The following is a 6,346-nucleotide window of genomic DNA, read 5'->3' as shown; positions in this document are numbered from 1 at the left end:
TGGAAAAGGTACTAGTAATTTTCCAGGACATTATCCGTTATCCATTATCCATTATCCGTTGTAACCCTTTAACCCGAAACACAAAATACAATGCGTAATTTAAAATGGAGGTCAAAACCTGTGAATTCATTTTTTAGAGTGTAGCATACTGACTACTAATACACTGCTTAAAACTAATTATTCCGAATGTGTAGTTTTACTTGTTTACTAGCTAATAAAAAAAACTTGTAATAGTTCAAAAATGTGTAAGGGTTAAATAATTCAATGTTGTATATAAAAAGTTATTTATATTTTAACATTACATTATGCATTTATATTATTTTACGAACAAATCTAAATTAACATATAAAAATATATTTTTTACTGAGATTTGATGTAGTGACACAATTTTGCGTCGTGATTACGTAATGACGTCATCACGCAATGACATCACAACGTAATTTAGCAACTTTTAGCAACAAATCGACCTTCCTTTAGCAACTTCCCCTGAAAATTAGTTGGCAACAGTGCCTGCAAATGCAGACACGAGGGCTAGATTGCGTTTACATTACACTGAGATCCGATCACAATGCGTCCTCGACTACCTCTGGATCAGGACACGCTGATCGGATAACATTGCGATCAGAAGCGCATTTACACTTGTCTTTTCAGTGTGTATGTGGACAGGAGTTTAAACATAGGCAATATGTATAGCCTACGTATTAAAAACATTATAAGCCAAACAATGCTGTAAATTATATAAATAAAGGAAAATAAAATAAGTTATCATACAAACCAATACTTGTGTGAAGTATTTTACAAAATTTTAGAGGATTTAAGTTGATCTGTAAACATTATCTGAAGTAAAAAAAATAAGCTAGTATTATAGTAACAATGAATCAACCCATTATCTGGGTTAAATAACCCAATTTGCTGGGTAAAATTAACTCAACATGTGTTCTGTCCTATATTTACCCAGCCCTTGGGTTAAAAACAACCCAAATTGTGTTGTTTATAACCCAGTGTTTTTTTTTAGAGTGTTTGCATAATGTTACTCTGCTCTGATTGGTCCGATGACCCAGTCTGTTGTGATTGGTCTACTGCATACAGCACATGTTGCAAATGTAGTAAAGACCCAAACAATAATGGTATATGCCTTAGCCAAACACAGACATGGAGTACTGATAAATCACTGCAGTTTGTGAACCAAGGTATTGCTCCTTCCTTTATCACGACTCCAAGTACAACAGACATTCTATATTAATCAACACATTTCTAGACAATAGCGGCCCACAGCTGATTAGCAGAACTATAACGTGAGTTAGCCGGAGACTTACATCTGCACTGACTGTATTTACACAACACACAAAACTACATATTTTGCACACTCGACAGAACATCAAAGCAACTATTATTAATCATACTTGCAGGTTGTGATTCGGAGGAGCAAACTGGTCCAAACAAACTGGGCACTGACGCATCTTTCAAAGACAACCAGTTTACGAATCCCGCATTGAACTCGTGGAGATTGGAGACGCACGCAGTCGTCAGTGAAATGACGGGAACACAGCAAAAGGTTGAGATTATACTGCTGTGGTATCTTAGTAAAGATGAATTTTAACCACTGATACTTCACAGCCTCATCCTTTGGAAGTGAAGATAACCCGAATTTACTTTCACAGCACAGAGCACAGCGTCTTCTCGACATTACGTTGTCCACATGAACGAGCTGTAGCGTTTGAAAGGGGTTCAAGTTTTCGCGGGATGTCCACGCAGAACGTTTGCGGGCATTATGCAAATGTGGTAACTTGTGACGTGTGAACTTAACGTAAATAGGATTTGAATTTTAAACGACTTGTTTAAGCAGTTCAGAGTCACTCTTTCTATTTAGACACAATAACTTTATTTATGATGCACTTTCAGCTTTACAACTTTGCAGACTGTTTACATTCACACACAGCTGCATTACACACTGCACGAAAGGTAATGTTCAAAAATCCGTAATAGTGGCACTTTAAACGTCCAGTTTTTTAAATGTAAAAAAAACAAACTTTTTTCTTGGTTTCGCAAAGGTTAAGGGAACATTCCATTTGATCATTTTGCCAGCGTTATTGGAATGTTACTTTTCAATGTTCTCTGAACATTCTGAAACAAGTAGTTACATTTAGAAATGTTAGACTAAAACGTTTTAGAAAAACTAACGCTAACGTTTTGAGAACTGTACCAGAATGTTTTGAGAAAGTTCCCTGATAGATAGATAGATAGATAGATAGACATGAATAAAAAACTAGCAATTTTTAAACAGATCAGAGTTTTAGTCTTGACTCAATTCATTAAAACATACAATGTACAACTGATTCACAAAATTGAATCGAACTTACCAACTCTAACGCCATTTTTTTTTGCTCCTGAAATGATTATGAAACTAGTTTAATGTATGAATATTCAGTACATACCCTAGTTTATGGATAAATATATGGACAGATAAATCTCTTTATTTATTGTTGGGAATCAACCCAGACAGCACACGTACATCATGGAGACGTCTATTTGACGTCTGCATTACATCTGCAAGATGTATTTTTTGAGTGTTTGCTCATCTGCAATACGTCTATAGGACGTTTCCTATCAGATGTCAAATAGACATTTTGAAGATGTCTTTAAGATGTTTATGATTTAGAATGCATGTAAAACTGACATCTTAAAGACGTCTATCAGATGTTTGTACGCAGCCGATGCTTTCCAGATCAAGCGATCTTTATCAGACATCTTGCAGACGTACCTGTGCTATCTGGGAAAGCATATAACAGTGGGCTGATATGAACAGAAGCCTCTAGAAGCCCTCGGGTTTTATTCGATGTGGCCTCAGTTGTGCTCGCTCTCTGCGTACATGCAGCACTATAAACCTCAATGACAGTCTGACATGTAGATAAATATGCTGTATGATCTAATTCCAGGTATCTGTGGTTCATGGTGTAATCATAACTGTAATCATGCGCGCAGTTATTATGGCTCGTGTCTGTCAGCGCGCGTTGCCCTCCGAGGAAACCTCCGTGTTTCTCCTGTATTTCTCACAGGATTGTAATTAGAGAAAAGCGAGGAAGGCAAGAAAACGCACCCGCTCCTTAATTATTTGTGTGTATGTGTGTGAGTGTGTGTGCCGGCGCAGAGTGGGAGATTTCATTTGAATAAAATTGAATTTAATCACCATGTAGAGAGTGCGAGAGCAGGGGAAATATTTGCAGCCCTCAGGGTCAACATTACATGAAAAAGAAATTAAAACAAGTAAACATATTTCTCCTGTTTGCTGCCGTGGAGCTAGAGGGGGCTGCAAAATTGCATTTGCTGCTGTGTGAACGAATTTTTCACTCTGATCCGGGAATATTAGCTCTCTCTGCCCCCTTGCCTTTCTTTGACATCTGCCTGCTTACGTCCTGTGAGCGCTTTTCCTCAAATTAACTCGAATCTAATGTTCCACCCAGTGTGTGGCAAGTGCAGATAGCTTTGTTGATTACAACAAGAGCGTTTGTTTGCACCCTTGGACTGCAGATAGTTTTGTTGATTATTTACGGGAGCGACGCAAATTGCGCGAAACATATTTCACGCGTCATTGCGTTCTGCGCATTCTCAGTTTCCGCAAAAACATTACTAACTTAAAGGGGTCATATGATGCGATTTCAAGTTTTCCTTTCTCTTTGGAGTGTTACAAGCTGATTGTGCATAGATAAGATCCCTGAAATTGCAAAGACTAAAGTCTCAAAACCAAAGAGATATTCTTTATCAAAGTTAAGACTCTGCCACGCCCCCCTAAAATGGCTCCTTCCCCACATATCTACCTCACTATGTGGAAATATTTGCATGTGTTTTTTGAACATTAAAGCATGTCAACATATTCTGTTACACCAAATACACAAAATAATGATCTTTAAAAAAGCATCATATGACCCCTTTAAAAGGCGTCTTTTGGCAATATGTACTGCTCCGGGTGTGTGTTCACGGTGTGTGCTCACTACTCAGTGCTGTGTGTGTGCACTTGGATGGGTTAAATGCAGAGCACAATTTCTGAGTATGGGACAGCATACTTGACTACACATCATGTCACTTTCACTTTTTTATGTTAGTACTCTATCACCCCTATCACCCCTTGCGTACTGTGTAAAAATGATTCAAAGTTGTAAATAAGTCTCAAAGGCAACAGTATCAAGAATGTTGGTACACAAATAATTAAAGTAATTCAGTAGCTCATCAATATCTACCGTATTTGCTAGATGTTCAATTCAAAACATCTGACAAGCTTCGGAAAACATTTGCAGAAAAGGCTACACACATGATAATTTTACAGGTCTAACAGATACAGTGGTATGACATGAAAGATCAACACTGAAAACAATAGGCCTATGGTCTGAGAAACTTAGATCACCAATTTGAACATCTGAAATATAACCATGAGATAAAACCAAATCAAATGTGCATGGGTTGGCTAATTTACCCTTTGAACAAAGTCACAGGCTGACAAAGTCTTTGGCTAGTGCTGAAGAGTCACAGCATATGTGAATATTATAATCACCAACAATTAAAAGTCTATCATATTTGGGAGTTATGAATAAAACTAATTTAAATAGTCTTTGTTTGTTTTCAGAGGACGGTACACAACTGCTAATACCAGTGAGTTTGTCTGATCCAGTGAAAAAAAAAGAAAAAGATTGTTAGAGTACATTTTAACATAAAAATACTATCTACGGCAAAATTTTATGTTTAATTCATTGTGTTACTTGCTGTTTCTTTGTAATTGTGAGTGAAATTTACTAGCATTTTTTGAGTGAAAATTGTATCTACGCTACTTTTTTTTCAGTACACTGAGGTTTGTTCCTAGCTAACAGGGAATGTTATCAAAACTTTATATGTTAGGGCAAAACATTCTTAAAGTAATGCTTATGGAACATTCTTATAACCTTATAAATGTTTGATATATTTAGTCATACTGTTGAGAGAAAACGATCTAAATTCAACATTCTCGGAAAGTCCTTATGATGTTATTTGTACTCGATGAACGTTCTAAGAAATGTTTTTGTAACCTTTAAATAGCATTCTAATCACTACAAGAATAATGGACATTTTAACGTTCTTAGAATATTAAAAATAAATGGTTAAATAATGTTATATTTTGGGTGAAAATAAACTTAGAACATTGTGAGAAGTATTTTTGTAACCCTTAAATAACGTTATATTCTCAACAAGAAAACTGGACATTTTAATGTTCTTAAAAGATTAAAAATAAACATTCAAATAACATTATATTTTGGGTAAAAATAAAGTTAGTACCATTGTAAGAAACATTTTTGCAATCTTTAAATAACTTTCTAATCACGACAAGAAAACTGGACATTTCAATGTTTTAGAAACATTTCAAAACAATGTTCCCACAACGTTTTTATAGCCTAAATTTGCTATCTTTGTTACCTCCAGGCCTAGGCAAAAGCGCAAGTAGCTTATATGAACCACTCGACTGCATATACTTGTGTAAAATTCGCAAGCTTGACATCTTTGTTGATTATAATGGGAGAAATTTATTTTTTGTTTCACACAGTTGCAGTGCGATAGCTAGTAAACTGGCAGTGTCACTTGCTTGAAATGTAGACATTTTGTGCACATTTTTAATTAAACTATTGTCTAATTAAATATTCTACCCAAAATACTTTTCCCTGGACTTGTGTTCTTCTGTTATCACACTGTGACTTCACATAACTTTCATCCTCTTCGACTCGAGTTTGTTTTTATGTTTCTTGTTAATTGAAAGGAAACTAACACACCACCCGCCTCCTTCTGCTTTATTTTCGAGCGCACTTAATGTTTTAAGTCCTGTTTTGCGAGGGGGCTTGTAAATTCATTAGGCTTGCGGTTGGCAGACAGATGCGGCCTGTTTCTGGTCGCACTGCATTATTAATGGACTTGCTGGCCAGATAATTAAAGCCACGATTCTCTGACATAATTCTCCATTAAGCAATAATGCGATAAGGATGAAGTGTGAATCCTTGCCCTCTTTAGGAACAGATGAGCGTCTTCCAGCGTAATGTAATTCTGTCTGTAGCAGTTCGTAAACGTCTTAATGAATCAGGAATAGCCTACAGGGGACATCAACTGTTAGGGTGGCGTTTCAGTTGTGTAGAAATACCTCGTTTAAATGTATTCACAACAATAGCTCAGTAAATCCTTCAGAATGCAGATGAAGTGGTTAATTATGATAATGGTTAATATTTATAGAGGAACCATATCATGAATGCTAAAATACACTGAAAAAATAGTGTAAAAACAATGTACTTTAATGTCCATCTTTTGTTTAGAGAAAGTGTTTGGATGTCAAAGGCAG

This window comes from Sinocyclocheilus rhinocerous, unplaced genomic scaffold, assembly GCF_001515625.1.
Source record: "Sinocyclocheilus rhinocerous isolate Xijiao unplaced genomic scaffold, SAMN03320098_v1.1 scaffold1879, whole genome shotgun sequence".
Taxonomy (NCBI): Eukaryota; Metazoa; Chordata; class Actinopteri; order Cypriniformes; family Cyprinidae; genus Sinocyclocheilus; species Sinocyclocheilus rhinocerous.
Note: the sequence above shows the minus strand (reverse complement) of the source record.